This window comes from Lepisma saccharinum, chromosome 8 (assembly GCF_977018435.1).
Source record: "Lepisma saccharinum chromosome 8, izLepSacc3.1, whole genome shotgun sequence".
Classification (NCBI taxonomy): domain Eukaryota; kingdom Metazoa; phylum Arthropoda; class Insecta; order Zygentoma; family Lepismatidae; genus Lepisma; species Lepisma saccharinum.
Window position 1 is genome coordinate 72,542,256 of NC_139236.1, and position 14,661 is coordinate 72,556,916.

The 14,661-nt window shown below is 38.1% G+C and overlaps 1 protein-coding gene across 1 annotated transcript in view; it reads right to left on the reverse strand.

Moving 5' to 3' along the window:
- The window catches only part of LOC145991549 (fibroblast growth factor receptor-like 1), a 51,348-nt gene extending 36,981 nt beyond the window's left edge, over positions 1 to 14,367 (reverse strand). The window contains exon 1 of the mRNA XM_083127579.1: positions 14,221 to 14,367. The gene's annotated coding sequence lies outside the window, so the exon portion shown is untranslated. The remainder of the gene's footprint in view (positions 1 to 14,220) is intronic.
- Positions 14,368 to 14,661: the final 294 nt, after the last annotated feature.

Sequence of the window (14,661 nt, forward strand, 5' to 3'; positions counted from 1 at the left end):
CAACGAAAAGTCAATTGGCAAGCCTTGGCCTGCGTCACGGTGGAGTATTATTATTATTATTATTATTATTAGTAGTAGTAGTAGTAGTAGTAGTAGTAGTACTAGTAGCAGCAGCAGATATAGCAACAACAGCAGATATAGCAACAGCAGCAGCATCAGCATCACAGAACCACGGAAGGTGAGATATTTTCCTTATTTCCAAGTTATGGTACTTTGCGCACAATGGCTAATCGACAAAAACATGATCCACAAAAATTGATGACCGAGCCAGGAATCCAGTCCAGAGAAGACCTCAGCAACGAAGCGTTAATAGAGTTAATATAAATAACAAACGCCTGGATTGGTTCATTGGTTGATTTGGTGTTTTAAGTCCACTTTATGCACAGATTAGGCTAATCGCGACTGGACCTACAGTTTAAAGTGGGATCAGAACCAGTATGTGCTTCAACCGGGTACCGAATACAGACGCCTGGACGAAGCGTTGTTGAATCATACGTCGATACCCGTAGACTAATTCAACTATATTATAGAAAGTTGGTGAATTTTTTGGCGTGTTGGGAAAAAAAGAAGAATTAAGCACTTGGTTCAATAAAAATGATTTTTCTACTGATGGATTCTCTATTGTTCAGAGCTTAAATGCAACCAGTGAAAGATTAATTAACCAACCCCTTTTGATAACTTAACAAAATCGAAAAAGTACCCTAATATGACGGTCATGTCTAGGCTTATCTGATTTTATATCTGTCTGTCCATCTCTCTGTTCGTGCCAATTACAAGACCTAAAAAACAAAACCGGGTGGACGGATAGTCTTACAAAATAATAACTCAATGCAATATCAACAAACTCCATCGGGTCCTCTATCTTGCCGCAAGAGTTTACAATCGATCTCTCGTTATCTCGGATGGCAAATGGGAAGAACTAAAATTATCGTATGCAGGGTGGCTACAAACAAGCAAAAATAAAATTCCCTGACTTTTCCAGGTTTTCCAGGACAAAATTTACATTTTTCCCTGACAATTACAAACTAAACTAAATCGATGTTTTTGCAAATGGAAACAATAAACTCATACAGATCCAGGTATGGATTTGTTAAGTACCAATATTATCTTCTATGAAATTGACTTAATTTCTCTATTCTCTATGATTTGAGTTCAAACTGCAAAATAGTGAATTTGAGAAAATTATTACAATTCACAAGCTAGGGAAGGATTACGGAATTTTGTCATACGCAGTAAGTTTAAAATAAAATACTTGATTATTTTTAAAGTTACGACTAAATGAGATAAGAGTGAAGAGTGAATGATTAAGAAATACAATTTGTAATTTATCAGTTTCCTAATATATTCTCGGTATTATATGTTGATATTTCTACTGAGGTTTGGAACCCTCTGCTTTCAAGAACCATGAGTGCAGACTCATTTTTCAATGCGTAAATCTACTTCTCTCTTCTCTGTAAAGCAAACAACTTAACTCTTGCATATAAGTGAAACAATTGAATCGAACAAAATAAAGTGTCATATTTCCTTACATTATCAATAAGATTTCTGCTTCAGTACAGTATATTCAAGTGAAGTACTGTGAAACTGACAACATGCAGTTATACCATTATTGCTGACGAAAAGGATATGTAGGTATTAGACATTAACCCAAGGCATTTATAGAATTGCATTGTATAGGTACCTGATTTAGCTAACAACACATTAAAACAGGAACACTCTAATAATAAAATCTTCTGAAAGTTCATATACGAGGGGCATCCCGAAAAAACTTCAATGGTGCCTGTACGCAGCACTAGTGGTCGGAGAGCGACACACACACACATGCAGGCAGGAAGAAGTGACATGTAGCTGTAATCTGATACAGTTGCAATGCAGCCTTTTTAGGACAGTTCTAGGTTAAAGATTGCAGCTCTCATACAGTCTCCCACCGACTGCGATGTAGCCTACATTCAACGCTCAGAATTTGGCACAGAGCCACCAGCAATCGTGTGAGGTGTGCAGACCGGACGTCGTGAGTGATAGTATAGTCAGACGATGGTGCAGACAATTCACGAAAATCCAATCGAATGTGCACAACCCCATACAGCTGAGTACACACACGGGCCCTTTGCATCACTTCAGGTGAAAGATCTTGGACCACTCCCTGTACAGTCCTGGCCTTCAATGTACCGACTTTCATATCTTTGTTTAACTGAAGAGGTTTCTGGCAGGGCAAAGATTTGACAGCTACACTGCGGTAGAGATAGTTCCAATCTTTGTTGTCAGCAGTGGCGAAGCTCCTATGAGGCTTTTGAGGCTTAGCCTACCCAAAAAAATGTTGAAATTAAAATGTTCTTGTACCCTGTAACAATCAATGTTCGTTAAAACGAATTAAACTATGTAATCCGAACGTTTGGTTCCGCCGATCCTTCCATATATCTCGTCAGGCAGGCCAGAAAGAGAGAGCGCGTTCGGGCCGAACTGTGAGGCTTTTGACGAAAAGCCTCGCGTTTAAAAGGCAGCTACAGCGTTAGCTCTGTGTAGGTGGGAGGGGAGGGTAAGGGGAGGGGACTGCCGATTCACTGGGTGAAAGCTGCTAGCCTTAGAACCAAACCTGTTGTGCTTCTAGTCTTCTTGTGCAAAGTGCGTCGTTCACGCGCTGCATTGTTGAATGTTAATTTACTTCAAGTGCATCCGCGCGTGTGTTTGTGCGTGTGTCACACAGTGTATTTGTTATAAAAATATAATACTGTGAAATTGTGTTGGAAACTCTAAGATGATTTGCAGTAAGTAAGTGAACAAGACTTCGTGGCTCTCAGATGCTTAACCTACGAAATCTTGGACACACTGACTGTACAACTGGAAATACGTTTTGGAGATCTTGAAAAGATAAAATTTGTTGAATTGGTAGACCAAAATAGCTTTGGGGAATATAAACTACATTTTCCTGTGATGAAATTAATTAACCTTCTGTCCACATATCCATTTTTCAACAAAGAACGATTACAAAATGATTTAAAGAATATCTATGCTGATGAAGAAAAGCATTTACCTCCTGCAGACCTTCTAAAATTCATAGTTAGCAATGATCTTCAAACAATCTACAAAGAAGTAACACAACTTATCAAGTTGGTCTTGACATTCCCAGCTTCCTCCGAAAGAAGTATGAGCACCCTCAAGAGAGTAAAAAAAAAAAATTTCCGTAATTCAATGAAAAATAAAAGATAAAGTTCTCTCAGTACAATAGCCATTGGAAAAAGACTGGTTAAAGAACTTTCCATTGATCAAGGCTTCAAGGAAAGAGTAATTGATACTTTTGCGACCAACAAGAATCGACGCATGAACCTGCTGTATATAAAAAAAATATAAGCAGATTTTTCAGCCTACCCAGTATTTACGCCTTAGCTTCGCCACTGGCTGTCAGACACATATGCCATGGGCATACAAAATTTAGTGCCATGCTACGACAAATGCCAGATCAATGGTGGTGATTATGCCAAAAATTAGGTTAGGACTCACTGTTATTAATGTAATAAATTATAATTGATATTCTTCTTTTATTTATGCCTAATCGGTAGGGACCTTGATATTTTGTTATTTTTTTAAATTGGTGTATTTTCTTATTTTTTATTTTTTACTATACGGTGTTATTTTTCCCAAAATTCACATTTTCATTTTAGCACATTTTCTGGCAAATATCTGAAATTATACCTTCATGGTGTTTTTAAACTACTGTTTCAAATTGTAAGTCACATGGCTTACGCCTCTTCGTGAGAGTTTGATACCTTGAAATTTTTGGGGGGGAAGTTATTTTCCATGGTACCCATTTTTTAATTTTAAGGTAATGATTTTAGATAATGGAATTTTCCCCGTATATTCTGAAGGGTGCATAATGACTATAAGTGGCGACGCACCCAAAAAATTAAAATCAATCAATCTCACGTGACAGATACAGATATATTATGGCACCAAAAATTGGTATTATCTTTTTTTGACTTGTTAGTGTTACGTTTCTCAGAACTCGCGTTTTTATTTTAGAACATTTATCTGTCAAATATACTGAAACTTAATACTCCATTGTGCTTTTAAACTATTATTTTAAATTGTAGGTCACATGGGCTACGTATTTTCGTGACAGTTTGATATGTTGGAACAGATTTTTGAGGAAGTACGAGGGTCACTATTTATATTTTGAGCCTTGGCAACACTGATTGAAGTTAGGCGCGATTTGACGTTTGCACGGAATCGTCTGGCATTATTGACCATAATGTACTTCAAATGTTTTGTCAATAGCTTGATTTGTGTTGTTTATGTTGCCTTGGAGATTGCGCGACAACAATAAAATGGAATTAACTCGTGGACATTTTCGTGCGATGATTTCTTACGATTTTCGACGTGGATTATCAAGACAAGAGTGCATCGATCAACTTACTTCCACATTTGGCGATGAAGCCCCATCCTTTGCCACTGTGAAACGCTGGTATAACGAATTTAATCGTGGCCGCCATTCGCTCACCGACGAGATTCGCGAAGGTCGTCCAAAATCAGTTGTTCTTCAAGAAAACATTGATGCTGTGCAAAATCTAATACTGCAAGATCGTCATGTGACATACTGTGAGATTGAGGCAACCATAGGCATTAGTTCCACCAGCATATATAAAATATTACATGATCATTTAGCTGTGAGAAAGGTATGTTCTCGTTGGATCCCACACAATTTGACTTTCCAAAAACTCAAAAAGACGCTCGCGTCAATTGGTGCAAACAAATGCTCAATAAATACAATCGTGGTGCTTCAAAAGACGTATATAAGATTGTAACAGGTGACGAATCATGGATACGAATGCATATGAGCCGGAACGTAAACAGCAGTCGACTGTATTGGTGTTTCAAGATGAACCCAATACAACAAAAGTTGTTCGCGCTCGAAGCACATCGAAACAAATGGTCGCCTGTTTTTTCGGTAAAACTGGTCATGTGGCAACTGTGCCTTTAGAGGAACGTAGAACGGTCAACTCTGAATGGTACACAACAATTTGTTTGCCAGAGGTCTTCGGTCAAATACGGAAAACAAACAAACGCCGTCGGATCATTCTTCATCAAGACAATGCCAGCTGTCACACATCTCGTCTAACAACCGACTTTATGAACAGTCAAAAAATCGAATTGATGGGTCATCCGCCGATTTGGCACCCAATGACTTCTTCTTGTTCCCGAATGTCAAGAATAAATTGCGTGGACAACGATTTTCGTCGGCGGAAGACGCAGTTGATGCGTTCAAAAACCATATTATGGAGGTGTCTCAAGAAGATTGGAAAAACTGCTTTGACAAATGGTTCGAACGAATGCAAAAGTGTATTGACCATAAAGGAGAATACTTCGGAAAACAATAAAGCAGTTTTCAATGCCAAATTCCTGTTTTTTCATTGTTAGGCTCAAAATATAAATAGTGACCCTCGTAAAAGTAAAGTGCTCCCCTGCACTTTTCCATGAAGGTGTATAGGGATGGTGTGATCAACACCACGCTCCTGGATACCTTTATTCCTCAAAGTTTCCTCAAGGTACCAGCTTCATATGATGCTGGGTGGGCACTGGAGCAGTTTGAATAGGTGGAAAACATCCCGGTTCTCTCCTGCAGGGGATCGACCCTGGGTCTCTCGCATAGTAGTCAGACGGCCTAATGACTGAGTTCCATTATTACTCGCTCGACAAATGCCGATGGTGCGCACTTAGCTTGATAATTCAAAACATATCTCGTGCGACAAATACGAAGATGTGGTTCCCATGTGACGGTAGATAAGCACTCGATCTCCTGTTAGAACACTGCCACTTTGCTCTGTGATGCAAATGGTTTTGATAGAAGTTCAAAAAATCGTGAGAAATACATGATTTAATGTGGCTGTCAGAATTATTCCATGAACGTATAACTCTATAGTTTACTCTTGAGTAAAATGTCGGAAAACTTGCATGTTCTATGTACAGAAACATGGCCTACAAAAGACAAGAATGTTGGATTATATGGAATTTTTCGTTGTTTAAGGACATTTCTTTTTTAAAAAAATCGCTAAAAACGCCAACAATTCGCATTTTATGCCAAATTTCAATATTTCGAACGCGGGAAAAATGTGTCCAGACATCACTGCACATTCCTAAACATAACTTCGCAGCAATTATCATTCTTCACGGTTTCGGCGTTTGCGAAAAATCGATGTCCCTACTAATTGGAAATTACTTTCTGGCCACCCCTCGTATAAATCAATAGATGGAAAGTGAAAATTTAGCAGGGCTGGCAGAGAAAAGTCAATTCTTGAAGAAAGTGATTTGCTTTTATGATTGAATGATTCGAGTAAATATGATATTAAAATATTTACGTATTTATTATTAGTATTTTATTTCATAATATTGGACAATAACCTTACTCAGTGAGTGATTAGTGACCATATCTCACGAGTTTAAAGAGACAGGACATAGAGTGGCGTTAATTTCATTGCAATACTAGTGTTGCAGTAAATTTGAGGTTGGGAGCAAGCACTTGCCAATTTTTATAACGTTCACCAATGCAGATTTATGTTTCACTTTTTCGTGATAGTATTCAATATATATCCCATTTGGTTGGAATCTTCTTGATATCTAAGAATAGTGCAATGTCATTGTAAACTTGTGCGAAACCAGTAATACGTCAGGATGATGAAAGAAAACCTTCGTAAGCACTGCTACATTAAATAAGGTGAAGTGAGCCAGAAGAGTAATAAAATTCCAGCAGCATATTTTCAGTCTAAAGCTCTTCTTGTTTATGCATTCGATTTTTCTTGGATGTTGCAGTCCATGCAATTTCTGTCGCATGTTGTAGTGAGATACTTTGTCGGTTGGCGATATTCGACAAAAATCGTAGGTATCAATGGAACCTATTTGTTTCCATGTTCCTTTAGTTTGCCCAACAAAATGGCTTACTACGACGTCCGACAACTATCGGACGGCACTACCCACTCTTATCCCCTCCATCTGTTGACAAGCCCCCTTACTACTCCCATACTAACAAGAAAAAAAACTATAATTCAATACATTTTTCACGTAATACAGATTAGAGGCTTTACCTTTACTCCCCGATGATACCATATGGTATCATGGTGCTGATTACGAAATGAATGTGCTTTTTGGACCTTCATACTCTTATGTTTGGGTGGAAACTCTGACACAGGTCTGGAGCAAACTGGGAAATTCATATTGATGACCAACTTCCCCCCCACCCCTCCGCAACATATCCATGCCACATTTCCGAACAGAGTTTCACATTTTGGCTCATTATTCAACTTGTATGGCACCCAGGAACATGAAACATGTTTCAATCTCTTTGGAAATGTCCGTTCTTTGAAAGGAATACTAAGGTTTGCGCATTCTCCCCAAAATAGCGGGAGAAGAGGGGCAAACTCCAGATTTTTTTTCATTGAAATTCGGTGGTCGTGCCCCCAAACCCCTCCTTCCTCAGTTCGGCATTCTGAATTGTACACGGTTGCATGCTACGATGTTTTAGCTGGAAAACAAAACTTATCAGAAGTAGATTGCTCCCATAGTACCAGAGTTATAACAATTTTCCTCCTAAAATGCAAATTACCTATTTTTCGTAAAAAAAAAAAAAAAAAAAAAAAAAAAAAATCACATTTTGAATTATTATTCAACTTGTATGGCACCCAAGAACATGAAACATATTACGTTCTCTTGAAAAACGTCCATTCTTTGAAAAGAATACTAAAGTTCGCGCCTTCTTCCCAAAGAGAGGGAGAAGAGGGGGCAAATTCTAGATTTTTATGGTTTCTTCATTGAAATTCGGGTGTCACGCCCCCCAAACCCCCCTTCCTCGATTCAGTTTTCTGAATTGTACACGGTTGCATGGTCTGATGTTCTAGCTGAAAAACAAAACTTATCCTAAATAGATTGCTTACATAGTCCAGAGTTATAACAATTTTCCTCCAAAAATGCAAATTACCTATTTTTCGTAAAAAAATAATAATCACATTTTGGCTTATTATTCAACTTGTATGGCACCCAAGAACATAAAACATGTTAAGTTCTCTTAAGAAATGTCCATTCGTTGAAAAGAATACTAAAGTTCGCGCCCTCTCCCAAAAATAGGGGGGAAGAAGGAGCAAACTCCAGATTTTTATGTTTTTTCCATTGAAATTCGGGGATTGTGCCCCCAAACCCTCTTCCTCGATCAGGCATTCTGAATTTGATACGGTTAGATGCTATGATGTTTTAGCTGCAAAACAAAACTTATCCGCAGTAGATTGCTCCCATAGTGCCCGAGTTATTTTCCTAAAAAAATGCAAATTACTATTTTCCGTAAAAAAAATAATCACATTTTGGCTTATTATTCAACTTGTATGGCACCCAAGAACATAAAACATGTTAAGTTCTCTTAAGAAATGTCCATTCGTTGAAAAGAATACTAAAGTTCGCGCCCTCTCCCAAAAATAGGGGGGAAGAAGGAGCAAACTCCAGATTTTTATGTTTTTTCCATTGAAATTCGGGGATTGTGCCCCCAAACCCTCTTCCTCGATCAGGCATTCTGAATTTGATACGGTTAGATGCTATGATGTTTTAGCTGCAAAACAAAACTTATCCGCAGTAGATTGCTCCCATAGTGCCCGAGTTATTTTCCTAAAAAAATGCAAATTACTATTTTCCGTAAAAAAAATAATCACATTTTGGCTTATTATTCAACTTGTATGGCACCCAAGAACATAAAACATGTTAAGTTCTCTTAAGAAATGTCCATTCGTTGAAAAGAATACTAAAGTTCGCGCCCTCTCCCAAAAATAGGGGGGAAGAAGGAGCAAACTCCAGATTTTTATGTTTTTTCCATTGAAATTCGGGGATTGTGCCCCCAAACCCTCTTCCTCGATCAGGCATTCTGAATTTGATACGGTTAGATGCTATGATGTTTTAGCTGCAAAACAAAACTTATCCGCAGTAGATTGCTCCCATAGTGCCCGAGTTATTTTCCTAAAAAAATGCAAATTACTATTTTCCGTAAAAAAAATAATCACATTTTGGCTTATTATTCAACTTGTATGGCACCCAAGAACATGAAACATGTTTCATTCTCTTGAGAAATATCCATTCTTTAAAATAATACTTAAAGTTTGGTGTTTCTCTTCAAAATAGTGGGAGAAGAGGGGGCAAACTCCATATTTTTATGTTTTTTTTCATTGAAATTTGGGGGCCGCGCCCCCAATCCCCCTTCCTCGGGTCGGCGTTCTGAATTGTACACGGCTGCATGCGCTGATATTTTAGCTGAAAATCAAAAGTTATCCGAAGTAGATTGCTCCCATAGTGCCAGAGTTATAACAATTTTCCTCCAAAGAGTGTTCGAATTTAAAATTCCCGCCGAGAAACCAGGGCGAGAGAAATTTCTCTCTCTCTATCTCTCTCTCTCTCCTCCTGCCATCACTGGTTTCTGGCGCCGTGGTTGTGTTGCGCATAAAAGAAGGGGCCTAAAAGTTGAGGCCGAAACTTACGAACGAGATTTCCTGTTCCCGTGCAGAGTTCCATAACGATATCTTTAAATAAATAAATAAATAAATTTAAAAAATAATAAAAGTCAATGAAGACGAAATTCCCTGACATTTCCCTGACTTTTTTTGACATCACAAATTCCCTGACTTTTCCCGGTTTTCCAGGTTTTCCAGGTGTGTCGCCACCCTGGTATGATAAAGATCTAGAGAATGCTAGTTTAACGAGACAAATTATTTTGATGGGCTCTCGGTCTGTCTATTGGGGTCAAACAACTGAAAATAAACAATCGATACATTTTTAACGTTGAGACCCCTGTAAAAAATCGAGCTATAAATATGAAACTTGGTAAGCCGAGATATCAAAATACCAACATGATGCGATATTTATATTCTCGATTGACTTTACCGTAAGAATGTTCTGGTCAATATTGGAAGCCAATTCACACATACAGATTTCTCAGCAACTACACAGGATGAAAACATAAAACTCGTCAGACAGAAACAAGTACATGATAGTGATCTAGCGTTATCTCGATCTGAGTGTCTGTCTGTCCATGGCAGCGAAACGATTCCAAGCCAACAATCCTCATATGTTTAATCTTTACAAGTAAAAGCTACAAATATGCAACTTGTTGTGTGCTGAATAAATATATAAAATATCTACTTAATTCTACAAAATGTTATCGGTTGTTCTGTTCATGTCAGAAATCGAACTAGAAATATATTTTCTGGGGGGAAATGCCGATACGATAATAATTATTTTCTTTAAAAAAAATCGTAATCTCGATTTGTCTATTTAGTACGTCACGAAAGCTACAAAGATAAAATATTTTGTGTTATGTAATCAGATTCATATGATAATTTGTTATGACAAGTTATCCCCAATCGTTCGTTACAAAATATCTGCAACTATTAAATCGGAGATATACAAATGTTCTGATGGCGCACATCGGGTTACATAGTAAACGAACTCCAACTTTTTCTTCAGTTTTCATCTATTATGTTCATTGAAGATTTATTGTTAGCTACATACATCTTGGGAGGGCAATCACCTAATTAGTCGTCATTTAGTCTTTTATATTAATTGTTGATTCATTGTTAAATTTAGAATTCACTCACGAATGCAACAGTTAAATAATTAAACAAGATGCTTGATGATTCGTGGTCCAACAGTTAGCGAAGAGGGCTAACACCAAAATCTCTTGGATGAGATCAGCGGTGAGGCATGAATAATTGTCTTTATTACCTCATACACCATTGCCGTACACTACAGAAACGTCAGAAAAAGAATAAGCCTCATTATATTTTTTTAGTGAAAGATACCGTATTCCAGAACAAATGCAGTGAATTAGATGCTACGATTTTCAGTACACGGATGTTGCTAACAATATAAAACACACCAGAACATCTTCAAAGTGCTGGCTCTTTCTAAGAAAGAAAAAGGAAATCGTGCCGTGGGCGCTATAAAGTAGTGTTACTTTGCAAACAAACACACCTCAGCGCTTGTCAAACAGGTCGACTTCCAAGGCAAGGCATACTAAACTAACAACTTACATCTTGGCCGCACCATGGCGCTGGTAACCGCCCTACTGCTCTTCGGTTGGGCCTAAACCAAACTGAGCTCTCCGATTCTCCTACACTAAATCGAGGTGACGTTTTCAAGACACTTCACAGGTCACGTGACCTGCCAAGCACGCTATGTACATTAAGCAAAAACGCAATTGAATAATACACAAAACTAAGCTTTGTTTAAACGTGTGGCGAGGGTTGAACTCTCAAGAACAAACAAACACTAGGATTCAAAGAAATCTGTTGACCCAATAATAACACGGTAGGCCTTGCTCCTTCCAACGCCACTGCCAAATTATCTCTCACGACGCATATATCTGGTCTAAGACGAAAATAAAATATAGCTGATTTTCTCGTAGCAAACAATAACAAGAATAGAACAGTTTATTTTTAATAAAAAGTATTCCGCAGTTCGCTCGTGGCGAAAAGTGCAATTAGTTGACTAAACACGAAACCTGCTTGTCAGTGTGTTTTAATGGAAATTTGAACCTTACAACATCTTTCTTCTCTTGCCACTTGAAAGTATTGTCGTTACAGTGCAAAATAGTGTAAACACGTATCTGAAACAGCAAACTGAAGAGCTGAACAAATTTAATTTCTCCCCGAGAAGTTAACACAATCGAATTAGCACTAAAACCAGACACGTTGAATGCTTTGAACGGAATGTTAACATTACTCTCTGCTTAGAACGCCCAGATCTGTTAATACTGTGAATGCAGCTAGTAAGGTAGCCGAAATGTTAACATTTTACTCGTTCGACTGAATGGAATGTTAAAAATGTTCCTATTATTCTCCAGCTAATACATTTTTACATTTGGCGAAATTTTGACATAATCATCTTATAAAGGTCTATACAATTTCTAATATTCTAAAATTTATTGAGGACACGTTGCGCTTTTCAATTTATGAATTCAATTATTTCTCTGGGCATACAGTTTCGTCATGGCAATGAAGATTCTTACCTTGATGAGTTTACTAAACGTAAACCAAGTCTTGCTTTCCTGTTAGTACAGTGGGACAGGAATTTCATAAAGTCATAAATTCTGAGTGTGTCCAAATCACATAACCTCTGCTCTGTCAGCACACCAAAACAGGCAGTTAGTTGTATATTCTGTTTCTCCTTGTGTTTAAGATAGAGTCTGTGCTTGCGATAATGTCGTTAAATATTTGAAACAAGATAAGAAGCTTGCTAATCTGTGAAGGCAATTGTGTTTACTGGACATTTCCTATGACCCTTATCTTCAAACAATAAGACAGAAGTCGACAAATTCTCCTGATTTTGTAGCCAAGATAAGATATCAACTGCAGTAGAACCGTGTTGATTTGCGTTGTGAGCTTCGGGCGACTTCGAGGAAGACAACGTTGACATAGAATGAAATTGACTGATTTGGCGGCGCAACAATCATAATTCCATTGATTTACATGACCCCGTTTACATACACGAATGTATGTACAGTCGCCGGCAATAATAATGGGACACCTAGATCTTGAAATGCTCGCTACACTACAAGGCGTTATGTGTGTTGCCTAACTCTACGGCGGAGTTAGAAGTTGCCATTGAAAATTTCCTATTACAAATCCTCTTATCGCCGTAGAGTTAGGCAACACACATAACACATTGCAGGGAAGCAAGCATTTCAGGATCTAGGTGTTCCATTTTTATTACCGGTGACTATACTAAATAATTAACACCAATAATAATTCATAAGGAAAATAAACTAATGTCTCTTACGCTTTACAGTGGTCGAAGTGGAAATTCCTAGCTGGGGGTAACTTTGTCGACTTTCCGGATAGATGGGCCTAACGGCGGGAGACGAGGGGTTACTTGTAGGCGGGAGAGTGCCTATGCAAATTATCCAAGCTGGGGAGGGGATTTATGAAAATTTTCTTAACCAGGGGATAGCATCCCCCCCACTCATCGATTCGAGCATTTCCTTAAATGAATTATTCTGATTGATATTATTCCGAGAATATTAAGATATATCATTCTCACATATATTTTTGCGTTATATATTCTGTTGTACAGTCATGAGCAAATTGCCGTTCTTAGGGAGTTCTTGAAAATCACTTAAATTCCCACAACTTTGCCCTATTCTGTAAAAAAAACCTCTTCATGGCGTATTGCCTCTTGGTTTTTACCATTGCATTGCTTGTTAACAAAAGGAATAAACATTTAAATAATTTTAGTATGAGTTTCAATGATTCCATAGTAATGGCAATTTCCAATTGACCGTACCCCAGGTACCCAGCGTCGAACGACATGGGTACCTGGGGGAAACCCTGGGGGGGTAAAGGCAGTCAGGGGCGTGATGCTGATCACATCACCCCCAATCACGACCGGATCAAGAAAGTGTGGGGCGTTACCCCCACACCCCCTATACGCCTTCATGGCGTGGTGCTAAGCACAGGGGAGCACTTTACTTCTTTTACCGTACAGTGGAATGCGTAAATATTAACAAGCAAATTGTCCAACCTCGTGTTAATGCATTTATTGTACCCAATGAGAGGTTCAAGAACTGAAACAAAATGCCAAACAAGTTGCTGACAACATTTGCACCAGCATACGTGAAAAATATCTTCCTGAAAAACACATAGGATGCAAGGGAAAAGTTAATGAAAATACCTATAGACAATTTGCCGAAGCAATACTTGTGCATCCCACTGTACTAAGTATATCACGCGGGTAATGTTACTCTGTGTAATATATGTGGAAGTTGTTGCAACGCATCTCTCAGTGGAATTTGTTATGATGTAAGTTTCTACTTGATATTGTTATAGTTCATCATCTAGGAATATTCTACGGTGATTATTTGATTTATATAACATATTATTAAATACTAATAGACTTGTAGCACTACTAATATGCGTAAAAATTCGAAAGTGGGCGATGTTCCTAGGTTGAGGAATGAATAGTTTCTAATTTAGGCTATATACGCGCGCGCGACGTGACGGTAAATATTTGGAAACTGGAAGTTTACTCCTTATTGCAAATTTATATATATGTAATTAATTCAATTATTATCAGCGCCGATTAAAAAAGCTGTTCTTCAATTCAGCAAACTCTATAAGTAATAGAAGCCAGCCAACTGTATTCAGAATGATAAGACCAACGTGTAAAAAAAGAGGCACAAGGCGACAATCTTAACACGTCTCTTACTTCACCACTGGGAGCAGCACTGTTCAACAGGAAAGGACATTCTTCTTCTCCGGCACTCGAGGTGAAGTAAAGTGTCCCAGGAAGAGCTGAATCACGGTTGAGTAGACAAACACTCAAACATACACAACGATCATTGTTCACACCTATCTCTCTCTGCAAGCGTTAAGACTAATGTGAATATTCAAGAAATCTTCTTCACACAGTCTCGCGTACACAAAAAAACCTATCGTTCCAAGGTCGTTTCCCTGGCCACGGTATCAAAGATAGCTTTTTCTTCTTAAAACATAAAACTTGCTGATAAAAGCTGTTATCTCCGTCAAGTGCCACATAAAGCCCAAATTAATATGTACACTGTCAACGCAATTAAGGAAGGCATGCTAATATAGCCGTATATCTATTGCAGTCTCGAAATTGCAACTACCTCTTTCAATAAAAAGTTAT